The sequence below is a fragment of the Musca autumnalis genome, unplaced genomic scaffold (assembly GCF_047663935.1).
Source record: "Musca autumnalis isolate F117 unplaced genomic scaffold, ASM4766393v1 scaffold_1, whole genome shotgun sequence".
Taxonomy (NCBI): domain Eukaryota; kingdom Metazoa; phylum Arthropoda; class Insecta; order Diptera; family Muscidae; genus Musca; species Musca autumnalis.
This window is the reverse complement of record NW_027411644.1, coordinates 153938308-153961394: the sequence shown is the minus strand read 5'-3', so window position 1 is coordinate 153961394 and position 23087 is coordinate 153938308. Positions and strand designations below refer to the sequence as shown.

Sequence of the window (23087 nt, the reverse complement as noted above, 5' to 3'; positions counted from 1 at the left end):
CGTGATTACAAAATTTCTCTGTATGGGATATTCTATGGACTAGGCGCCGTTTTGCCACAAGTCCTCGAAGGAAGCGAAAGGGTCATTGCGTACACTAGCAGAGTGTTAAATGGAGCAGAGAAAAATTGTTCCGCCACGGAGATAGAGTGCCTAGTCATCATTTGAGTAAAAAGGAATAAATAATAATCATAGAAGGCTACCACATTCACCTATCTTTGAAGTGGCTTAACTCCATTTAGAATCCAACAGGAAGGTTGGTGCGTTGGGCCCTTTAACTCCAACAATACAATATTTCAATCCAGTATGGAAAAGGAAGAAAAAACCTCTTAGCTGATGCACTATCCCTTCAACCCCTGGAATATCTCGAAAGGCTGCCGTTGAGTCGAGTGAGTGACTGTCCTTGGATTTCGAAAAAGATGGCCGGTATGAAAGCGAGCCCAAGAAATTCTCAGACTAGAGGTGAGCGTGAGCCACCGCAGAGGTTTTAACTCAATGTCGTGAACCAAGATTATCAAAAACATTGTACGACGATGCGGTCCTTGGTACCGGTAACAAAGAGAAGGCACCAGAGGAGCGGACATCTGACCTACAGGAAGTATTTAAAATAGTACGGAAACAGCTCAGGCGATCCGCAAAGGGGCAACGAAGGCATTATAATCTTCGCCGCCGCCTTTGGAAACCAGTTGTCGGAGAACGCGTTTTGGTGAAACAACAAACACAAATGAAGGCCATTGACCGATTTGCAGCGAAGCTCGCTCCAAAGTACGATTCGTTGTTATTGAATTCATATCTCCTGTAATAGTTAGGTTGCAGGGATAAGACAAAGTCTCGGTCAAAGTAGCAAACATTTCAAATAGATCCGATACGAGTCATAAAACTGCATTTTTCCAAATTTTTTGTGGGAGGTACACGAAGGACGAGACCAATATAGTCATTATTCCAACCTGATACATGACTGGATGAAATAATACGAAGTTTAAAGTTTGGACCACTCATTAACTCCTTGCGAGAGTTATCTCGCGGATTTGCCATTTTAGTTGGTGCCGTCAGGTTTCTTGGAGCTTTCAAGCCAATATCACACTTTTTTAAAGGTAAGTAGGACCCGCTGATATCAAAAATCTAATCATAAACATTTTCCGATTTTTCGTTTTCCCGGAAAATAGTGTTCGATATTTCGAACGCTGGCGCTTACCCTATATGTATAGAAATAAAAGAAATATTTATTTGCCGTTTTATTGATTTATTTCACCACTTTTATATGAAAAAATGCTTGAAGATTGGTATTGAGTCTTCTTTGGGCCTACAAAACTTTTCACCGAAATGTGTCAGCTCTGGTCTACGATTTCAATTGCCCACATAGAACGGTACCGCCCGATTTTCAGGGATTTAGCTGTATTATCCTACAGAAGTGGCTGTAGTTCATTGCATATTTAGTCTTCTTTACGGCTACAAAACTATCCTCCAGAAATTTGTCAGTACAGGTCCACGTTTTATATAGCCTCCGTAGAACGGTACCGATTTTAGGGTATTTAGAAATGGCTGAAATTTAGTATTTAGTCTTCTATGGTTCTATAATAACTTTTCCCCACAATTTGTAGAATATTTCCACGTTTTGATGATATAGCCACCGACATGTAGGATAAGCACTAGTGTTCGAAATTTCGAACAGTCAACTTTGCACATATGTAAAGTCGCGCTTGCGTATATAAATCATGTTCTTTATATTTTATGAAACGGTTACATATATTGGCAATAATTCCCCAAGATTACTTTTTTAATTTCATTTTTTTTTAATTAGTTTAATAAGCATCCAAAAATATAGGTTTCAAAACATGTACCTTTACGATCAAGGGAAGTTTTTTTTATTTGCTGAAAGATGAGACTTAATATACATACCAAAACTTGTTTAAAATTTTACCTTTTTCATACATAATTATTTAAAAAAGTGATTTTACTGTTCGAAAAATCGAACACCAAGTACAAAATGGGTTAAACTTCACTTATTTCGAATTTTGTGTGGGAGGAACCCGAAAGAGTGGACGGATATGGTCCATATTCGAACCCGATATATCTGGAAGGAATAATAAGATGTGCAAAGTTTGGACCAAATCGATTGCTCCCTTCAAGAGTTATCGTTCACACCAGTTTCCAGAAAAATTTTGAACTTTTGTGGGGGAGGTACCCGGAGGAGTCGACCGATACTTAAAATAAGTTTGGGCAAAATATTACGAAGTGCAAAATTTGGTTCTAATCGGTTAATCCGTTCGAGAGTTATAGTGTGCACCAGCCAGACAGACGGACGGACATGGCTAAATCGACTCCAAATTGTCTGAAACGAATTTCGTCAGAAACATACTTGAGGTCTAAAACCGTTGTTTCGATGAGGCACATTTTTGGTCGCATCGAAGTCTATATACCCTCGTTAGCATAAATGCTGAGGGTATACGAATTATTCCAATGCCAAAACTATTCGGTTTAGATTTTGTCAGAATAGATTACATATTGAGATTACCATGCAACAATGGACACTTCTCTAGTTATGCACAATATGCAATGAAATACATTTCACTGATCACAGAAGTGTAAATCAGAATTTACTCATTTTCTTACCCCAATAAAATACCAAGAAATATTTGTGTATGTTGACCCTAAGGTAAAAGTGAAGAAGAAAAAGAAACAATCCTATATGTGCTTAGTAGTGTTGGCAATAAAACAGTGCTTGGAAATATCACATTGTGAATGTATATCGTATACAGTATAATCTCGATAATACGGACACCATATGTTTAGGCGGTGTTCGAATTATCGAATTGTCGGATTACATTTCTTTGATTAAGCCACTCGTGGTAGGCGTATAAAAAACTTTTTTTAATTTTTATTGCTAAAACCGAACCGTTAAATGAAATATAGAAGTAAAAATGGTCTACGTGTAAAATAAGTTGTGCTGTTCGGATTATCGGGTAGAAAAATCTCGATAGACTGGACTATTTGAGTGTCCGGATTACCGCATTGTCCGGATTATCGAGACTATACTGTATATATCTCCAGCTATATTCGTCGTCGTACAAACCGCATACAAAACCACAATTAGTAACATAACTGCGTTCGGTTAATTTCTTTTTTTGGTTTGCTTTATTTTCTCTACTATTTCTTCCTCTTCTTTCTTCGTTTGTTTTCTTGGTTATACAAAAATAAGTTCTTGGTATAGATGGGGGGTTCTTGTAGTAGTTAATGTAGAAAGCCATAATGCATGCAGCGTAGCCAAGTAAACTCATGGTTAAGAAGGTTTACTCTAAGCTCAATTTGAATTTGTAAGTTCTGTTCTACGACTGTGTGTGAGCATACATGTGTGTTGCTCATGAAGTTCTCATAAATTACGGATTGTTGTTCATAATCTGTACGATTGCGCATTTTACATGTCTGTCACCCAGATTGTTGTAGCCAGTCGCACCTATCATTAACTTTGCCTATGGTTGTTGTGTTTAGTTGGTTTCTTTCTTTATGTTTTATTTTTCTCCTGAACTATTCTACATGTTGTATGTTGCGTTAGAGTCGTTAACATATTTCTTCTTGCCTTTTCTTTAACTTTCAACCTATTGGTATTATCTGTTATGTATTTGCAGTTGTTGTCATTCCCTCAAGCTATGAAATCGTTCAAATTATGCCAAATCTACGAGCTATAGAAAATCAATATTTTTAACGATTTAAAAAATGTGAGATTTTTAAGCTATGATGAATGATTACGCTCTAAAAAGGTTTGTAGCACTTGAATTTTTTAATAAAATTGTATCTCACAATTTCTTTAACCAAACTAAACAAATAATTCAATATAATATGAATAGCCAGTGAAAATAGTTATTTTAGCAGGTCCCTATTGCATAAGATGTAGAGAATGTAAGCCTTTACGAGGACCAAATAGAAACGATTGAACCTCATTTCTAACTTGGCCGCTGTGTAATCTACTCGATTTCCTCAAACAGCGTGGAGTGCTCGACAGTGTTCTGGTTGAGCCCTCGACCAATATGTGTGCTACATGCGGTACTCATGGTGATGTAGGATAGCTATTTCTAAAGCTGGGGAGAATTATAGTCTCAAGAACCCTTGCTACGAGCGACAGAGAAATCGGTATCTACGGTCTCGAAAATTTTGGGACTTCTTGAAATTATACCCATGAACAGTTGGACCCACAGTTTGAAAACTATAACACCTGCAAACAAGCAGTTACCGGGAATGGAAAGTACCTCTAGTGGGTATCAAAATGTATAAGGTCCATATACGAAATCAATCTCCGATATCGATAGTTTTGGGACTTCTTGAAACTATACTCATATATACAGTTCGAAAACTATGAAACATGGGAACAATCGGCAACGGGAAATGAAAGGTACCCCAAGTAGCTACCAAAATATATAAAGTCCATATCCGAAATCAATTTCCGGGGACTTCTTGAAATTATACCCATGAACAGTTGGACCCAAAGTTCGAAAACTATAAAACCTGGGAACAATCGGCTTCCGGGGAATGAAAGGTACCCATAGTGGGCATCAAAATGTGTAACTTCGATATCCGAAATCAATTACCGATGTCGAAAATTTTGGGACTTCTTGAAATTATACCTATAAACAGATGGACCCACAGTTCGAAAACTATAACACCTGCAAACAATCGGCTACCGGGGAATGAAAGTCACCTCCATTGGGTATCAAAATGTGTAAGGTCCATATCCGAAATCAATTTCCAATATTTTTTGAGATTTTTTTAAATTATACTCATGAACAGTTGGACCCACAGTTCCAAGGCTATAAAACCTGGGAACAAGCGGCAACCGGGAAATGAAAGGTACCTCAAGTAGCTACCAAAATATAAAAAGTCCATATCCAAAATTAATTTCCGATATCAAAAATGTTGAGACTTCTTGAAATTATACCCATGAATAGTTGGACCAACAGTTCGAAAACTATAAAACCTGGGAACAAGCGACAACCGAGAAATGAAAGGTACCACAAGTAGCTACCAAAATATATAAAGTCAATTTCCGATATAGTAAATTTTAAACAAAGCACCATGAACCCAGTCAGCATTTTTTGAAAATTTTAATCAAATTCGAGTCTTTTTTGATCCGACTGCACGATTAAAAAGCTAGAATATGAGCTCATTTTCTGATCATAAATGACTCCTTTGTCGGTAGGAAAACATAACCTCAGGCGACTCTTCTAAACAAATCACAAATAAGTCTTTTTCGAGTCGTATTTCAGTCATTTATTGGTGTTTTGTTGATTAATTTCGGACCCTTTTTCGAGTCTTTTTAGAGTCATGTTTATAATCATTTATGAGTCTTTAGGGAGTCATTTATGAGTCTTTTTGTTAGACGAAATAAATTAAAAAAATTTTCTTTTTATTCTTCTTTGTTTCTTTCCTTTGTTTTATAGTCTTTTCTGCTTTGTTATGTCTTTTAATTATCCTTTATGTTGCTTGGTGGTTAGAACACTGCTTCTGGGGAGAATTATAGTCTCAAGAACCCTTGCTACGAGCGACAGAGAAATCGGTATCTACGGTCTCGAAAATTTTGGGACTTCTTGAAATTATACCCATGAACAGTTGGACCCACAGTTTGAAAACTATAACACCTGCAAACAAGCAGTTACCGGGAATGAAAAGTACCTCTAGTGGGTATCAAAATGTATAAGGTCCATATACGAAATCAATCTCCGATATCGATAGTTTTGGGACTTCTTGAAACTATACTCATATATACAGTTCGAAAACTATGAAACATGGGAACAATCGGCAACGGGAAATGAAAGGTACCCCAAGTAGCTACCAAAATATATAAAGTCCATATCCGAAATCAATTTCCGGGGACTTCTTGAAATTATACCCATGAACAGTTGGACCCAAAGTTCGAAAACTATAAAACCTGGGAACAATCGGCTTCCGGGGAATGAAAGGTACCCATAGTGGGCATCAAAATGTGTAACTTCGATATCCGAAATCAATTACCGATGTCGAAAATTTTGGGACTTCTTGAAATTATACCTATAAACAGATGGACCCACAGTTCGAAAACTATAACACCTGCAAACAAGCGGCTACCGGGGAATGAAAGTCACCTCCATTGGGTATCAAAATGTGTAAGGTCCATATCCGAAATCAATTTCCAATATTTTTTGAGATTTTTTTAAATTATACTCATGAACAGTTGGACCCACAGTTCCAAGGCTATAAAACCTGGGAACAAGCGGCAACCGGGAAATGAAAGGTACCTCAAGTAGCTACCAAAATATAAAAAGTCCATATCCAAAATTAATTTCCGATATCAAAAATGTTGAGACTTCTTGAAATTATACCCATGAATAGTTGGACCAACAGTTCGAAAACTATAAAACCTGGGAACAAGCGACAACCGAGAAATGAAAGGTACCACAAGTAGCTACCAAAATATATAAAGTCAATTTCCGATATAGTAAATTTTAAACAAAGCACCATGAACCCAGTCAGCATTTTTTGAAAATTTTAATCAAATTCGAGTCTTTTTTGATCCGACTGCACGATTAAAAAGCTAGAATATGAGCTCATTTTCTGATCATAAATGACTCCTTTGTCGGTAGGAAAACATAACCTCAGGCGACTCTTCTAAACAAATCACAAATAAGTCTTTTTCGAGTCGTATTTCAGTCATTTATTGGTGTTTTGTTGATTAATTTCGGACCCTTTTTCGAGTCTTTTTAGAGTCATGTTTATAATCATTTATGAGTCTTTAGGGAGTCATTTATGAGTCTTTTTGTTAGACGAAATAAATTAAAAAAATTTTCTTTTTATTCTTCTTTGTTTCTTTCCTTTGTTTTATAGTCTTTTCTGCTTTGTTATGTCTTTTAATTATCCTTTATGTTGCTTGGTGGTTAGAACACTGCTTCTTCATTTCACTTGGCAAAACCTGTTGTGTTGTGTTTGTCTGTACCTTTAATATTATACGTTACATTTATATCAAAATTTTGTAGAAAGTGTATATGAGAATTTTATTTTTTTATTTATAAATAATTACAACCAAATAAAAATAAAACAAAACAATCAGTTTTTAATCACCTAACTGTTCAAAATATGATCAGAGTATACATAATTATAATCACTTTTCAAACACCTGTATGACCCTATTTTTGATTAAGCATTTTTCAATCTTCCAGATGATCAAAATGTGACAATAAATAACAAAAAATTGTCACATTTTAAACACCTCAATGATTTATTTGTGATTGCTACACATTTGTTTTTGTATTTTAAATTGAACTCTTTTTAATCATTACAGGGAGTCACTTTCGAGTCCCTTTCTGATCACACAAGCGACTTAATCAATTTTTGATCACCAAAAGGACTCTAAAAAGACTCCTCAATGTGATTTTTGAAAAAACAGTCTTCTAAATGCTATCTGGGAAGTAATAATGACCCTTGAACGATTGATTGATATCGATATTAAAAGTTAATACAATAATTTCTTTCTGCACTTCCACTGTCTCGATGTCAGAAGAACATTGATTTTAAAATCTTTATTCATAGAGGGAAGCCGCCAAATGGACAACAATGCTCCATTTATTTCTGCAACTTTCCCTTCTGTATTAATTGTTTTTCTTGTTTTTTTATTTTTACTTTTTCTTACTTGTTTGTCAATCTTCAATAATGACTCGGCATATTTTGTTAATAATGTCAAATGGTTTGTTGTTGTTTTCTTTATTTGAAAGAGTAGTATACTATCATACAAAGAACAATCGATCAACCCGTAACCCAATTATTTATATGGAACATAGTATTATGAAATACATTTAAAGACAAACGTCGCAGTAGCCGCCGTTAACCATTATTTCAAAGTTATCTTCATTTTACGATAATAAGAAACAAATTGAGGTAGTGATAAAAAAGATAAACTGTCAAAGATAGTTGACGTAGTAAATATATGAACAAGCATGTAGTCACATAAATAATACCGCCAATAATACATTGAATGATAATGGAATTTCATAGTTTGGTTTGATACTAAAAAGATAACGAAACAAAATGTACTTCTTTTTGCAGTATTGGCAATGTGGGTTTATTTTTTCTACCAACATTATAAAACACTACTTATAGAGCGATTCTAACTAAAACTGCTTAACGACAGAAATAATGACAATTGGAAGTAACGGTAATTATAAATTTTGGGTTAAATAGCAACCAAAATAATGTAGTCGTTAAGTCCTAGAATCAACTTGTTGTGTATTTATATCGAAAATAAGCACGCGTTTGATAATATTTAAATAGTACTTTATTTAATAAATAACTAATAACAACAAAATTACAAATTGATGAGAAATGGAATCGAACGTTTGATATGTTTGATGGTTGAAATCGAAGTGCACAAAGATTGTAACTAATAAAAGCAAAATGGCAGTTACTAAAAATGTAACGAATACTAATTAGTACAAAAGATACTTTGATTAAAGAGAGAATTTATAACATAGAAACAGAGTTGCAATGTGTATAAAATGTAATAATGAAATACACTACACCACTTTACTTAATTTCCGCCGATTTTCCACATAACTAAAAGGGTGCTGAGGAATCGCACAACTAAAGCGGAAAAAATCGACCAAAAGTCAACCATATTTTTCATAGTAGGAAAGCGAATTGATAAAAGCTCAGAACTTAAACAAATAGATAATAGTACAAAATAGTATTTCAATAAAGTAGCTTGTAAAATAACAAAGAAAGTATACAAATCTCATTTATTGGCTTGATGTTATTACCATTATAAGAATAGCTGACGCATAAGCGGAATAATAACAATTTCTTATATTGTTTGTGTTGGCTTTATAACCACACATAATATTTTAAGGTGGATGATTCAGAGTCAAGTATAAAATTGTTCGATTTCTTTTTATTGTTGTTGGTTAGGTTAATACTGGTTATAGTTGCCGAATTAAAATTCAATGAAAATAGCAAACAAGCGTAAAATAGTCAAAAGTAAACAAAGTCATCGGCAAATGAATCAATTAGTCTGTTTTGATTAGCATCTAATAAACGAAATAACATTCAACCCGATCGATCCCGACCGAAAACTTGCATGAACTTAAAAGCATTTTGCTATTTTTTTCTTTATACATTTGAAAAATATAAAACAAAAATCTCAGCTTTCCAAGCCACCACCACCAACTTGTCACAGCTTCCGATGACAAACATTGATGATCAAATCTTCATATGTACAAGTGATTTGGAATAACATCAAATTATGCATTTTCACTCATGATTTTTACAAGAGGGTGACTACCGAAAGATGCACTCCATTAGCACTGCATTTTAAATAACCCTTTGGCATTGCATTTTAACGAACCTTTTAATGTAGAATAGGATGCAGCCAATTTGCATCCAAAGGACGTGTTTTCATGCAGTGCTTTGTATTGAATTTAAAGACACTCTTCGGAATCAGTTCAAAGATTGAATAAAAATGCAAGCCATAGCGAAATATCCCAAAAGAAATAAAAAGAATTTATTTTTGTGTAAAACAAGAATAATAAGAACTTTATTACATTAATATAAATTATGGAATTTCTTCATTAAATTCAATTGCAACTGGGTTTGTTTCCTCAGCTCTCCATTTAATCCAAGCTGAAATGTTCTTGCTTCATATGCTAAAGGGGTTTTATATTGTCTTCCCATAACCAGTTGTGATTAGATATTCCCACAATGGACCAAAAGGTCTCCAAGTGAAGCAGCCATGATGAATTGTGGCTGCGCATCCTTAAACTTAACCTAACCCAATTATCCCCAGTTATAGCGTTCTACAGCGGATAGGTGGTAGTCAGACGGGGATAAGAGACGGTGGAGTTGAAACTGACTACATTTCACCAAGCCTGGGCTTTGACATAGCAGATGTAATAATCCCTGATAGGAGTGAGTGGGAACAAGGCAGACCACTTCCCGATAGCCTATCTCCGATGGGTTGAAGATGGAAGACGCGCGTACTCTGGGGTGTTTTGTGAAGAACTGAATATCAGAAATTCGTACAAGCTTAACGATAATTGTTGTGTTTTTCAGACAGAAGTCTTGGAAAGCCTTGTAGTTACTACCCAGCTAACAATTTTTTCCGAGGGCTCTGATATCAGATTTTTTCTGAGATTTTCTGAATATTTTTTAAAAATGTTGCCGATTTCTCTAATATTTTCCTAGAATTTTGATCGATTTTCTATAAGTTTATTTTAAGAATCTCTGCACATTTTTTAGAATCTTAAGAATCGTCATTCCGAGTTCGTTCCGATTTCTAATGGATTTTCTAAGGGAATTTTTTTTCGTTTGATGTCGAAGAACAAAATGACTGGTTATAAAATTCGCATATACGATTTTTTTAATATAAATGCAACATATAATAATTCAAGCTAGTGTTGTTAGCTTCAACATGCTTCTGCACATTGTTCTACTGTTAATCATAAAATGATAACAACAGGCACAATCATTAGAATGTTTGAAATTAGAATCTTTTATAAATAGCACATTAAAAGAAAATTGTCTCTGAGTGGGGTTTGTTCTGTACAGTACGACACGTGTTGTGTTAATATCAAAGGCATCAGCGTCAGAATTGTTTCCGATTTTTTCGGAAAATCTGAACTTTTCTCCGAATTTTTCCAGAATTTCTTTCCGAATTCAGACGGATTTTCCTAAGAAAAACTAAATTTTTCATCGAATTTTCCAGAATTTTCTTCCGAATTCGGACCGAATTCTGTCAGAAAATCTAAATTTTTCTCCGAATTTCCAAGAATTTACTTCCGAATTACGTACCGAATTCGTCGCGAAACTCTAATATTTTTTAAGAATTTCCTTAGAAAATTCTTTCCGAAGTCGGTGACCACGTCCATACAACTTTCGTACCGAATTCAATACGAATTCGGCATCAGAATCGAATATTTTTTCAGAAATTCTGTCCGAATTCGGAAAAAATGTTATCTGGGTAGTGGGAATGATGGACCTTGTAGAAAGGATATCCACGACGAGGCTCTCAATTCTCGGACTTTAGGGTGGAGGACTTGACCCCACAATCCTGTTAACCTACATAGATAAAAAATTAAACTATTTGTACCCCATGTTTGCAATATCGACAATGGCAATGCAATAGCCAAAAAACTCTATGCTCACAAATATTCTGAATGATCACAATGAACCTCAGGGTCTCCGAGTGGAGTGGCTGTCATCACAGCAGCTACACATCCTCAAACCAAACGACAATAGCATTCGACACAAGGACTCCCCGAAACGGCCCATGACGCAATTCGGAAATAATAATTTCTGCAGTGGAATTCACTAACGCATTTTTGGTTACCGCCAAAAATCGGTAAAATTAAAATGATGTCTTAAACATTTGAAATAAAGAAATAAAAGGTCAATAAATTTTCTCGTAAATGCTTATAGTTTTGCTAATTGACGAAATTTGTCATTAAGATAGCAACCAAAAAAAGTTGTCGCAAAGCTCTACCGATAACAACGTTCCCACGACAATTGGATCTTCGTTCCGGAACGACCCGGGAACATCCCGGCCAGAGATTGTCAACCCAGCGACAGCTGTATCAACCGGAAGTTTTTTCCACAGGTGAGCAAAATATGCCGGCAACTTTGCTCGCCATCCTTCTAATTCGAGCCGGCATTGAGCAAAACCCCGGTCCATCGATCTGGATTTGTTCAGTGTGCAATAGGCGTATTGCGGCAAACTCCCCGTCAGTTAGATGTAACGTCTGCAGAAACTGGTGCCACCTGAGGAGGTGCTCAGGTCTCACCACACACCGCCACTGGTCACAACGATACATTGCCAGCTGCTGTCAGCAGCCAACAACATCGAGCACGCCGTCCCCTGCACCTCAGAGCAATTCCAACCGCTCGCAGCAAACTGTTCAGCCTGTTCAATGGATCTGTTCAGTATGCAGAGGTGTAATCTGGGAAAATATAACATCCGTTAAGTGCAATGGCTGCAAAAACTGGTGCCATATGAGGAGATGTACCACCTTGCGTACTCACAGGGACTGGAGTCCCAGGTTCATAGCCGCATGCTGCTCCAACATCCGTGCAGCAAGGACTAGCACTTCCGCTAGGTATTCTTCCAGTACTGCGACTAGCACTCCGTCTAGTATTCCATCCAGCAGTGCCAGCTCTAGTGTCCAAACTAGTAGCGCATCTAGCTATTCAACTAGCTATTCTTCCAGTGCCACACTTCCATCCAGTGGCGCATCTACTAGTTATTCTACTAGTATTCGTTCCGGCTCCAATATTCCATCTAATGGTAGCCATATTCCAGCTAGTTATTCTACTAGCAGTTCGTCCAGTACCACTATTCCATCTGTTGGTACATATACTAGTTTCCAATCTAGTATTTCTGCTAGTTCTCCTGCTATTCCTTCCCGTGGTACTACAGCTAGCATTCCGACTAGTTTGTCATTCAGTAGTACCCCTACTAGTGTCCTCGCTAGTAGCGCGGCTAGCATTCCGCCTAGTCATCCAGATCCAGTGAACCGCGCCAATCTCCATTCCAGACAACAGCAAAGCAGTGATCCTTCCATCCAACAGTCTCAGCAAAGGCACCCACAGCAGCAATTAGTGCAGGGTGGTGACTCGATGGCCTCATTCCAAATCATGCAGTTCAACTGCAATGGTTTAAGGAATAAGGTTATTGACATCACTAATTTCATGCACGACAATAACATCCTAATTGCTGCTCTCCAGGAGACGAAGTTGACCAGTAATTGTTCCCTCTCGTCCTCAGGGAATTATAACATCATCAGACGAGATAGGGAAAGGGATCATGGAGGTGTCCTCGCATTTATCATCCAGCGAGACGTCAGATACACTCTGACGCCGCCTCCTGTTCCCCCCCGTTTCGATCCTTTCCTTGAGGTCATGAGCATCTCAATTCATTCCGATGATTCTGATATCGAGATCATCAATGTATACATTCCGCCCGTCAACAGCATTGGGGCAAGTTATCACCCTAGCATAATTCATCTGCTTCAAGGGGATAACCGAATTGTTCTTGGCGATTTCAATGCTCATCACGAGATATGGCACTCCCAGTTGCCGAACGATCCACGCGGTATTCTTATTGCGGACCAGATAGACGAATCCGACTTCGCATCCATCAATGAGGAATCCTCCACTAGAATTACAGCCAGATGCTCGAGTTCTCCGGACATTTCCATCGTTAGTCCCTCGCTCCTTCCTTTCGCATCTTGGCAAACAAAAGTCGCGCTAAATTCCGACCACATTCCAATCTTGGTCACAGTGGAGAAACCTAGCGATTTCGTTGAGCCCGACAAGCGCACATTCGTGAACTACAACAAAGCCAACTGGCATGGCTTCACGAATTTCATTGACGACTCCTTACGTCACTTGCCGCCGCCCTCATGTGCCAGAAAGGGTGAGAGAACACTAAGGGAAGTAATCCTCAAGGCGGCAAAACGCTTTATTCCAGCGGGCAGAATTCCTCTCATGAGACCAAATTATCCATCCAGGGCATCCCGTTTGGCACAACAGCGCGATCAAATACGTGTCGATGACCCAGCTGACGAACGAATTGGGCAATTGAACGCGGAAATTGAGAACCTGGTTCTCGAACACAGGCGTTCCAAGTGGATTCAACATCTCGACCACTGCACAATTAATTCCAAGCAACTTTGGTCCACAATTAAAAGTCTATCTGGTTCAAACAAGAATAGAAATCTCCCTGCTATAGCCTTCAATAACATTACATATTCCGATGCCAAAAAGTGTGCAACACAGTTCTGCCGCCAATTCATTGAGCATCCATCTTCGCAGAGCAGGTCCAGGCGAGCCGTTTTCCGGAGATGCAAGTCACTAAAGCGTGATTTGCAGCCCATCTCCTTCACATCCAGTGAAGTCGAGAGAATTATCTCCAAATCTAAACCATCTAAAGCCCTTGGGCCAGACGGCATATCCATGGTAATGTTAAAGAAGTTGGGAGCAGTAGGTTTGAGCTACTTGACAAAGGTCCTGGAACTATCAATTTCCCAATTGGTAATTCCAGACGTTTGGAAAGTGGCTCGTATAATTCCTATTCTAAAGCCAGACAAATCCGCTACAAATGGGGAATCCTACCGCCCGATCTCCATGCTTTCACCAGTAGCAAAGGTTTTAGAGTCCCTATTGCTCCCATCCCTGAAACAGCATTTCCACCTTGCCTCCCACCAACATGGTTTCAGGGAAGCTCATAGCACAACCACGGCTTTGCAAGAGATAACCACAAAGATTGCGAACGGCCTAAATCAGCTACGACCACCCAAACGGACCATTGTGGCAGCGCTTGACCTGTCCAAGGCGTTTGACACGGTCGACCATTCCATGCTGATTTCTGACGTCATGAATTCCACCCTTCCCAATGACGCCAAACGTTGGATTGCCAATTACCTTAATGGTAGGCAAGCCTTCGTTGAATTCCGAGGCCAAAAATCCAAATTCCGCAAGATTAAAATGGGAGTACCCCAAGGTGGAGTACTATCCCCCATTTTATTCAACATCTATCTTGCTAATCTCCCTCCTCCACCAGCAGATATTTCGGTGGTGTCGTATGCGGATGACTGCACCATAATTTCATCTGGTGTTGACATCGACGACGTAAGTGCTAGAATTTCCAACTACCTAGCCACCATCACAAATTTCTTCCGGGAGCGCAATCTTCAGCTATCACCTACAAAGTCCTCAGTGTCCTTATTCACTTCCTGGACGAAGGAAGTTAACAACCAGCTTGATGTATTTGTCGAAGGCAGGCGTATCCCCACTGTTCATAGTCCAAAGATCCTTGGGGTAGTTTTCGACAATCTTCTCCACTTCTCTTCGCACGCCACCTACATCAACCAGAAAGTGAAATCCAGGAACAAAGTCCTTAAAGCTTTAGCTGGCACCTCCTGGGGCAGAGATAAGGAGACATTGATAACGACCTATAAGGCCATCGGTCGGTCTGTCTTCAATTATGCTGCCCCGGTTTGGACTTCCTTCCTGAGTGACACCCAATGGAGAATCCTGCAGACGACGCAAAATAATGCTCTCCGAATTGCTACGGGTTGCGTCCAGATGTCACAGGTAGATCATCTTCATGAGGAGACCAGGATGCTGTCAGTCAGGCAACATAATGTGTTGCTGACTAGACAGTTCCTGCTGGCTAGCCATCAGCCGAGTCACCCCAACCATCACGTAGTGATGGAAGATCCACCACCTAGACGCATCCGTAAGGACTTCAGGTGTTACCGTGATGACATCCAAGACGTCATTCCATCGGACGTCAACCGATTGTCTTACACGGACTCCCTGAACATTGTGCACCAACGGGCGGTCTCCGAAGCCATAAGTGTGTACATAAACAATAAAGTCCTAAATCAACATCCTCCAGCAATTTCGGATAGTGAGAGGCTTCTTCCAAGGCAAACTCGTTCCATACTGGCACAACTTAGGTCTGGTTACAGTAGCATTCTCAATTCCTACAGAGAACGCATTGTTCCCGGTACCATAAACAGGTGCCCCTCCTGCCATCAGAGCCCTCACGATACTTCACATCTATTCAACTGTCCGTCCGCCCCCACAAATCTAACCCCTGTTGATTTGTGGTCACATCCAATTGAAGTAGCACAATTCCTTCAATTGCCAACATCAAATCCTATTCACACAACTGATTAATAATATATTCCATTTTCTTTTCTCGTTCCATTCTTCCTTTATAATTTTCAGGAAAGAGCTTCCGAATACAACCGAACTGTTACAACAACAACAACAGTGGTATCAACTTTTATTTGTAATTTTTATTCATAATTTTGCGTTTTAAACTGATCGAAAATGTTGTTAAACAAAAGGATAGTAAATCGAAACTTTAAAATTTTCACTTTTCATTAAAAACGATGCATTATGACCAACTCCACCTACCATAAAAATCACCCATTGCTCCGTCTAATTGTTAGTCAAAAATACCGATAAGCCACCCTTCGTGACATAAGACTAACTTTTATATATCAACAAAAGAGAATTATTTCTAGTTGCGCCCACGTGTTTCAGGCATTTAGTCCGAGATTTTTTCATCAGAAGAGTAGTATTTCGAATTGATCCCTTTAAATGTTGTCAAACGCCGCCCATATTTGCAGTAAAACGGGAAAAAGTCGAAATCGTGGTAACTCGAAAATTGGTTAGAATTAAAACCAAAACCTTAACGAAATAAAAAGATATCCAATGCTGTAGTGTAGATAACAAGGTATCTTTAAGATGGCAAAGATTTTTTATATAATATACATTGACATAGTCTTTTGTATCTACTGAAAAATAGAAAGTCTTTGGGCCCAATCACTACATTCATATGTTTTCGAGATTCAATCCCTTGACTTTTACTAATAAAAAATTTCTGACCCTTGTTGTTGTAACAGTGTTTCGTTCTTCTGCTCAATCTGGCTCTGGGTCTATCTCCAGTTCCAGGAAAGTGGCTGCTTCGATGGGATGTAGCCACAGATCCACTGGAGTTAGATGAGTAGTTTGGCAGAGCAGTTGGATAGGTACAGTTTGTCGTGCGGGACCATGCCGCTTGATGGGCATATGTTTTGCACGGCGCGATCGATCTTTGCCCTATAAGGATTTAAGCGACCCTTGGACCCATATTCAGGCTTCTCCTGTATGACCAGACCCTCCGCCGATGAAGTACGTATGACTGATATCAGTTTTAAAACTTTGGTTTGAATCATAAAATTTAATTATATTTTAGGAAATATTGAAGATTTTTACATGGGATTTGGTTCAGTTGCATATGTTTTGACCATTAAACTTTAAGGCGTGTTATGTATTTTCATATTTTTTTCATAATTTTGTTGTATATCTTATTCAATTTACATCTATTGTAATAAAAGGATTTGTTCGACGTTACCAAACTGATACAATCTATACAGATTTTAGCAAAGCTTTTGACAGAGTCAACCACAAGCTTTTGCTATATAAATTAGATTGTATAGGATTCAATGAAAACTTAGTCAAGTGGATAGCATCTTACTTGCACAATAGATCGCAAGTAGTTCTGTTTGACGGATGTCGATCAACATCGATTATAGTTCCGTCAGGTGTTCCTCAGGGAAGTCACCTTGGGCCGGTTCTCTTTCTTTTGTTCATAAACGATTTACCAAGTTCAATAAAGCACTCAAAATTGCTAATGTATGCCGATGATGTTAAGTTGTTCATTACCCATAATTCTGTGAAGCAAGCTGATTTACTTCAAAATGATTTAAATAACCTTTTTCAGTGGTGTAAGGTAAATTGTATGGATTTAAATTTGAATAAATGTAAACATATGTGTTTTTCCAGATCATCTTCTTTAATAAAGCAATTCATTATTAATGATTTTGTTTTATCTTCTGTAGAATCGTTTGTTGATCTTGGCATTTTAATGGATCAAAAATTAAATTTTAATAATCATGTAATTTCTATGGTAAATAAAGCCTATGGTGTCTTAGGATTTATAAAAAGATGGGCCAAAGAGTTTTCTGATCCATATATAACAAAGCAATTATTCACTTCCCTTGTCAGACCTATATTAGAATACGGGTCTGTCATATGGGATCCGCAATATGCTTCTTACCCTGATAGAATCGAATCAGTGCAAAAACAATTTCTACTTTTTGCATTGAGGGGATTACATTGGAGTAGTAATTTTGAACTGCCTTCATACTCTAGCAGGTTAAAATTAATTCGACTACCTACATTAAAAAGTAGACGCATTATGTTAAATACTATGTTTGTGTTAAAAATATTGAATGGTAGTGTGCCGTGTGATTTCTTAATATCGTCTATTAGAATAAATGTTCCTTTGAGATCTACTAGATATTATCAATTCTTATATATAGATTTTCACCGTACCAATTATTCTATGGGTGAACCCCTTAGCAAAATGTGTATTGATTTTAATTCCATGTACTATAATGTAGACTTTTGCACGAGTTTGGAAGTTATAAAATCTAATATAATCTTATTTTTAAATAATTAGTAGTTGTATGATTTTTAAAACTGGCTGATGAAGTAGATTCTGTAGCTGGTTTTCGAATTTTCTTTCTATATCCCATCATGGTGCGGATCATGGTGTGTACGCGGTCCCTACGAAAAGGGAGGTCGCCCCCTCGGTCGGCAGGGGTGGGAAAGAGAGGCGTGGGAACGTTCGAAAAAAAAATATCGTGTCAAAACATTTCATTTTCATATGTTTGAAGCATGGTATAAGTAAAGAGGTAGATTTAAATGAAAAAAATCTATAAAACCCTTGTTTTTCCTGAATTCCTAAAACATCAAAATTGGTAAACACAAAAGCAACAAGTGGGTTTGTTTACAATACCAATTTTGAGCATTTTATAAAAAACACGAAAAATGAATGAAGGGCCAAGGTTTCTCCACATAATCGAGTTTCGGATATGATAAAATGTTTGTTTCAATGATAAGCTGACAAATTTCTTCCATACTAATAGTCTAAAAACTATTTTGAAAACCATTGAATTCGATTGTTTTTAAAATTGTTTGGCATATTATTCAAACAGCACACACACATACAAAGATTGTGTATATTGTTTTGACGTTTTAGGAATAGTCGAAAGAAAAAAATTTAATTAACAGGAAGCTTTGGCTAACCTTTCTTATTAAACCATGGTTTGAAGTAATTTGCTATAAATAATCGCAAAAATGTTGTCTATTTTACATTCAAAAATAGTTTAATTTTTTTCTAAAACGTAAATTTTTGTCGCAAATGTATTGGCCGCCACCCAATGGGAGAAATTGCTGCTCCTAATCCTTACAACAAAAATGTCACCAATGAAATTTGTTTACATACATATTTCCCACCAACAACTCAGAAGACCAGACAAGGCGTAATGAAAATTATTTGTTTTCTTTTATTTCGAAATTATTACAAAAGAACAACTTTCATTTTTGCTAGTGTCAAAGTTTGCATACGAATGAATGAATGATCATAAAAACCTTTAATGGAAAACGTATGATCTCATCCATCTCTATTCAAATCTTACACAGTAGGAAATAAACACACATATAAAATTAACATAAAGAACGAAGAAAAGTGAAATCTCATATTGAAATTCAAGTACAATGGCCCAACATGGGTATGAATAAAGACGCCACATAAAAAATATACCCAAATTAATTTGTCATGTAATTTCATCAGGTTCTGTTAGCAAATTATGATATTAATAAAAACTTTTGATTTGTGTACAAATCGATGGTTTTTCTGATATAAGTATTACATTACAACGACACTATATTTCTGCTAAATACACTTATGTGAATTCTGAAAATAATATTATTCATCCCGTTTTAGTTTACACAATAGCAATAAAACGAAAGAGTTTTGACATGTTTTGGTCTTGTGAACATTAACATCCGAAAATTTGATATTACAAAGTGCCAATGACTGCCCGTGAAAAAAATTCAATGTTGTTCAACTTCCTGTGACGGCGGAAAAACTATCTGGCCGTATGTCTGACGGACTTGTTTTCATGTGAAACCAAATGTGTAAATTAAGAAATATTATATAATTAAACATATAAACAATAACCATCAATACACACGCAAACTACATACTCGTACATACATATCGAGTATAAAGAATATACAAAAGCTCTCTTCTAACCAAATTTGCATAAATAATGTTGGTGCGAAAATTTTTTGATTATCGTGTACTCGTCATTCATAACACATTGAAATCTCAAATAGACTACAATGATAATTTCCAAACAGAAGAAAAAAATTACCTACAAACATTTGTATATTGAAATGAGAGTCTAAATAATCAAAACAAAGTATTTATCTTCTTTAGCCAAGGAAGATTTTTTTGTTTATCCGCTAAGTTTATTTTTTGTTATAAAATCTACAACAAAAAACATGGATTGAATTTTTACAGTTTAATAAGATAATATGTATCAAACATTTAAATAATATGCCTGTTCCAGAACCTGCAATAATCTACCTATTCTTACTACGTTAAAAATTTTTCGAAAAAAATAGTAAACATTACCAGATGCTTGCAGCTCAGGAACACACCAAATGATTGCATTTTTTGCAAATGTGACCAGCCAGCGTCACTGCACAAACGGAAGAAGAAGACAAAATACTGAACTTGACAATCTTGAATCAGATCTACAATAATAACAGAGGTTTGGCGGCGGCGGAAACTTCAAAGCTTCTCGATAATAACAAATTGAGATATCCGAATTAATTAGAATTGTCGTATTACCAAAAGAACTATGATTTATTTTGTTCAACTGTTTTTGATCTTGGACTCATTTTAACTCATTTCCTACTCCTTTGAAAGCATTCCTGTCAAGGGCCGAATCATCGCAATAGAGGTCTTCGCTCAAAAGCACTGTTTCCCAGTAGTCACTTATGCATATCTCTGTTGTATCGGCATTGTAAGCAAGCCGCAACAGCCCTCAAGTGAATAAAAGGAAAGAGACGCCAGAAGTTTGACACTTTGACATTAATCGATATTTCCGAAAATCGACTATCAAAACTGATTGTGTGCACCCCGCTTAACCCAGATAAAGCCACTGGTCGTTTAAACGCCACAAAAAATGGTTGCAAAAATTGACGTAAAACTCTGTCTTTTTCGAATATTTTTGTGGGGTTTTTTGCACTTTGTTATAGTATTGTCTGTTATCTGTCATTTCACGCTTATTCATTCATTTGACCTACGTATTTCCACGCAATTGGCCTAAAACCCAAGCTATTCAAAAAAATCGACTTTTTTCTAATTTTCGACTTTTGATGAGAAATTTAAATATGCGATAAAAATTTAATCATAAATGTTAGAATCATATAAAGTCAGGGATTTGTTAGGAATATAGTAAGAGTATTTTCTCAATCAAAAACTATGGGATTGCCATGTAAGGATACACCAATATTACCCTCCAAAGTTTTTGGCACTTTTAAAAGAAGGCCCGATTGCAGGAAAACTATACGTTTTAGAGAAAAAAGTTATTTATTAAAAAATGTTTAGAAAGTCTCAAAAATATAATTTTCATAAACAATTTTAAGTTTTTTCGCAAAAAAAATTCTCGGCGCTAAGTGGGTTAAGACAAGGTAGTATGCAACGCCTGATTCCATGTGGTTTTTCGGATCGTCAACCCATCTGCATCGTACGAGTGGTTGTTGGGTGGCAGAAATAAAGGCTAGTGGGTTCATGAAAGCCTCAGACTTATGCAATTCTTGACATCGGTCATCAATGTCTGGTCGATGAGTTTCGTCTGAGGGCAATCATTGGCTCTAAGAACGTACGTAAAGAAAAAAAACAGTAGTTCAAAAGTGAAACAAGAAGGCTAAACGAACGCCAGGGTTAGCTTTAATCAGTCCACAGGGGGAGTAGCATGACCCTAATTACGGGATTGACACTTTGGAGACTGGGTTAGTAGACTTGAACCCAACTTCAAAAGACCTGTACCTATATTCGTCGATAGTCAGGCGTTGATAGTCATGGCTCTTAAGTCATATAGTAGAGAGGGATTCCTTGCTGCCGAATAGCTAGGCTCTCCATCAAAAGAATATACTGGCGAATAAATTATCTGATGACTTATGTAAGAACGCCGAAGTGAAACTAGAACCTCACAAGGTATACTTCGAGTAGACGAGCCAAAGGTGCAGGGCAATCTGAGCGCAGAACCCGCTCCTTATTCATTCTTAACCCTTTGTGGCCCGATGTTGCCTGTGAGCAATTTTGCATGTTTGTGTATTCGTCTTTCCCACACCGTTTGAGATATTTATATATACTAAGTGGGTGTCGGTAGATTGATTTCAGAAGAATAAAAAAATTACTTTTAAATAAATTGCTAGCTTGGCGAAATTATGCTTGTTTAATTATAAGTAGTCGAGTAAAAATTTGGACATGAAATATTTTAGTGATTTTATAAAATGCCGTTAAATGTCAAACGAATTGAATTAGTGCAGCCAACATTTTTTGAAAAATCCTACTGATATGTTGATCTAATAAAATAAAAAAATAAAATTACAGTTTACAGTTCCAACCAGTAGTTATAATTTGTTGAAAGTTGTCTGTGGGCAACATTTGGCCATTGTGGTAATAAAGTGGTTACATAGGTGGAAGTCGAAAATGATGGTTAGTGGTATTCAATGAAATACAAAGGTCATTGGGACATTCTGGCTTCTGAAAAATGTTATATTTATATTATTACACTATGCAACACTGAAAATGCAAACAACTTCTAGTATGCATTTTTTGAAAGTACATATTTAGACTACAAAAACCCTAGTGGGGTTTTGTCCTGTCAGATCCAGTTCGGATTTTATGGACTCATCTAAACCGGGCTAAATTTACATTTTTTTTGCATTTTGTCAGGTCTTTATCTCAGAAACGAATAGGAATTTGGCCTTGCTGTCTTTAGCAATATTGTAGCGATAAACTAGTAAAACTTATGAAAAAAAAAACACATAAGAAGAACTCCATCTAGGGCATCAAAATCTATAAAATATAGAAAATTTTACATAATTGCTGAAATTCTGTTCAGTTTCGGCTAAACTATTGGTAGTTGAACCAAGTAACCCTTTGCAAAAATCTTCCAAATAAAGATCTCAACAATTCTTTAGAGCCTTATGAAACTCTAAAACGCTTACTTCATGATGTTTCAGCGGCATATTGCATCATATCTTTTACAACACGTATTTCAAACACAGTTCACACCAACAGTTTATTCTCGCATTTCGGATTTCACTACATTATTTACATTTTTATTAAATCTTCAACAATGGCATTTTCCGAAGAGTTGTGTATTACATTCCAGGGAATATTTCCAGGGAATATATATGTAGCACAGTGTTATTCGAAGATTGAACTTGAATTAACCCATATCGTACCGAGAAAAATTTTTTATTTATTTTTTTAAAAACAAAGCACTTTTTAGTGTAATTAGGACCCACTGATGTCAAAAATCAACTCAAAAAAATTTCCGATTTTTCGTTTTTCCCGGAAAGTGGTGTTCGAAATTTCGAACACTGGCACTTAAGCTATATGTTTAGAAGTAAAATAAAATTGATTTATTTGC

The 23087-nt window shown here is 36.7% G+C and overlaps 1 protein-coding gene across 2 annotated transcripts in view; it reads right to left on the bottom strand.

Moving 5' to 3' along the window:
- The window catches only part of LOC141388594 (probable Rho GTPase-activating protein CG5521), a 59212-nt gene that overhangs the window by 26382 nt on the left and 9743 nt on the right, over positions 1 to 23087 (bottom strand). The gene's annotated exons all lie outside the window — the stretch shown is intronic.